Source organism: Triticum dicoccoides, chromosome 5A (genome assembly GCF_002162155.2).
Source record: "Triticum dicoccoides isolate Atlit2015 ecotype Zavitan chromosome 5A, WEW_v2.0, whole genome shotgun sequence".
Taxonomy (NCBI): domain Eukaryota; kingdom Viridiplantae; phylum Streptophyta; class Magnoliopsida; order Poales; family Poaceae; genus Triticum; species Triticum dicoccoides.
In genome coordinates this window covers 468,238,003-468,241,140 of record NC_041388.1, presented here as the reverse complement: position 1 = coordinate 468,241,140, position 3,138 = coordinate 468,238,003, and positions in this window count along the sequence as shown.

Below are 3,138 nucleotides of genomic sequence, written 5' to 3'. Positions count from 1 at the left end.
CGGCACGGGGCTGCGGCACGGGCGGTGGTGGTTGTGGTGGTGGGGGCTCGGGCGGCGCGTATATAAAGGGGCGGGGCGGGGCGGCTTGGAGGAGGGGCCAAGGCGGCGGCGGTGGAGTCCGGCTCGGACTCCTCGTCCGAGTCGGCGGCGGCGGCGGCGCGCGCGCGGGGGGAGGCGGTGGCTGCGGCAGCCTGGCTGGGTTTCGGCCCAGTCGGACGCAGGAGTTTTTTTTTATAATTCCACCGACAGAAATAAAATCCTAGAAAATAAAATAAAAATCTAAAAATGCCAAAACAAATTTTGACCGTCTAAATAAAATATTTAGAACGAGATGAACATTTTCTTTGCCCTAAAATGCAATTTTGAAAACGTGCAATTTTTCTAATGCAAATAAAATCCAAATAAAATTGAATAAAATCAAATAAATGATTTTAATATTTTTCCTCCAATATTTTAATTATTTTGGAGAAGTCATATTATCTCCTCTCATATATGTTAATATGAAATATTTTTAGGAAGGAAAAATAATTAAAATCCAAATCCTCGTTTCACTATTTGATAAAAATCAAATATGAAAACCGGGGAAATCCCCAACTCTCTCCGAGGGTCCTTGAGTTGCTTAGGATTTCAAGGATTTTAGAGCGAAAATGCAGTAAAATATGATATGCATGGATGACCTATGTATAACATTCCAAATTGAAAATTTGGGATGTTACAAACTTACCCCCCTTAAGATGAATCTCGCCCTCGAGATTCGGGTTGGCTAGAAAATAGGTGCGGGTGGTCTTTGAGTAGATCATCCTCTCGTTCCCAGGTGGCTTCATCCTCGGTATGGTGACTCCACTGAACTTTGCAAAACTTGATAACCTTGTTGCGGGTGACTCGGCTGGAAAACTCAAGAATCTTAACTGGCTTCTCCTCATAAGTCAAATCACTGTACAACTGAATCGCCTCCAAGGGTACTGTATCGCTTAATGGTATATCGGCCATCTCAGCATGACACTTCTTCAGCTGTGAAACATGGAACACATCGTGAACTCCTGACAATCCCTCAGGTAATTCCAACTTGTAGGCAACTTCTCCCATCCGTTCTAAAACACGATACAGTCCTACAAATCTTGGGGCTAACTTTCCCTTAACTCCAAAATGTTTCACTACTTGCAAGGGTGATACTTGCAGGTATGCTCTTTCTCCAATTTCATAGGTTACCTCCTTGCGTTTTGAATCTGCGTAACTCTTCTGCCTGGACTGGGCAATCTTCAGTCTATCGCGAATCAATTTAACCTTCTCTTCAGACTCCTTGATCAAATCTGGTCCAAACAACTATCGGTCTCCTACCTCATCCCACATCAACGGCGTTCTGCATCTGCATCCATACAGAGCTTCAAACGGTGCCATCTTCAAACTGGCTTGGTAGCTATTGTTGTATGAGAACTCTGCGTAAGGCAAATTGTCATTCCAACTAGATCCATAATCTAGCGCACAGGCTCTCAACATATCTTCCAGTATCTGGTTGACTCTCTCGGTCTGTCCGTCCGTCTACGGGTGAAATGTTGTACTGAACTCCAATCTCGTACCCAAAGTCTGGTGTAACTGATGCCAAAACTTTGTAGTAAACTATGTTCCTCGATCTGATATGATGGTCCTCGGAACTCCATGCAGACATACGATCCTGGACATATATATCTTGGCCAACTTCGCACTTGTATAGGTGGTTTTCACTGGGATAAAGTGAGCCACTTTGGTCAAGTGATCAACTACTACCCATATTGAATCATATCCTGCTTTGGTCCTGGGAAATCCGGTGATAAAGTCCATGCCAAGTTTATCCCACTTCCATTCGGGTATCAACATAGGCGGTAATAGTCCTGCTGGCTTCTGATGCTCTGCCTTCACTCTCTGACATACATCACATACGGCTACATACTCAGCAATATCCTTCTTCATACCGGTCCACCAGAAACGTTCTTTCAAATCCAAATACATCTTGGTGTTTCCAGGGTGTATCGATTATGGTGAGTCATGAGCCTCCTGAAGTATTAACTTCCTGATCTCTGGGTTATTGGGCACATAAACTCGGTCCTAAAACCATAAGGTATCGTGCTCATCCTCATGAAAACCTTTGGCCTTTCCTTTGCCCATCTTCTCCTTTATCTCGGAAATCTCTTTGTCATCCTTCTGAGCTTCTCGAATCTTTCCCAACAATGTTGACTGAACCTCCATTGTTGCAACGAATCCTCTTGGAACAATCTCCAATTGAAGTTCCATGATATCCTCTGCTAACTCCTTCGGCAGTCCCTTACTTTCAAGGATATTAGCATAACTCCTTTGGCTCAAAGCGTCTGCTACGACATTGGCCTTTCCTGGATGATACTGTAGCTTCATGTCATAATCCTTTATAAGCTCCAACCATCTCCTCTGCCTAAGGTTCAGCTCCTTCTGTGTGAAAATGTACTTCAAACTCTTATGATCCGTGTACACATCACAACGGTTTCCAATAAGGTAATGTCTCCAAGTCTTCAATGCATGCACTACGGCTGCTAGCTCCAAATCATGCGTGGCATAGTTCAACTCATGGGGTTTCAGTTGTCGTTAGGCATACGAAACAACTCTTCCGTTTTGCGTAAGCACACATCCAAGTCCTAAGCGAGAGGCATCGCAATACACTTGGAAATCCTTATGTATATCTGGCAGGGTCAGCACTGGGGCTGTAGTCAAACGTTTCTTCAACTCCTGGAAACTTGCCTCACAATCTTCTGTCCATTTAAACTTAGTATCCTTCTTCAATAGTTCAGTCATTGGTTTTGCAATCTTGGAAAAATTCTCAATGAATCTCCGGTAGTATCCTGCGAGTCCAAGGAAACTATGGATCTCGCTAACTGAAGTGGGTGCCAACCATTCAGTGACTGACTGAACCTTGCTGCGGTCTACTGCTATACCTTCTCCTGATATAACATGTCCAAGGAATCCGACTTCCTTCAACCAAAATTCGCATTTGCTAAACTTAGCATACAACTGGTGTTCCATGAGTTTTTCGAGAACTAAGCGCAAATGCTCCTTGTGCTCCTCTTCATTCTTCGAGTATACCATAATATCATCAATAAACACCACAACAAACTTGTCCAAATATTCCATGAA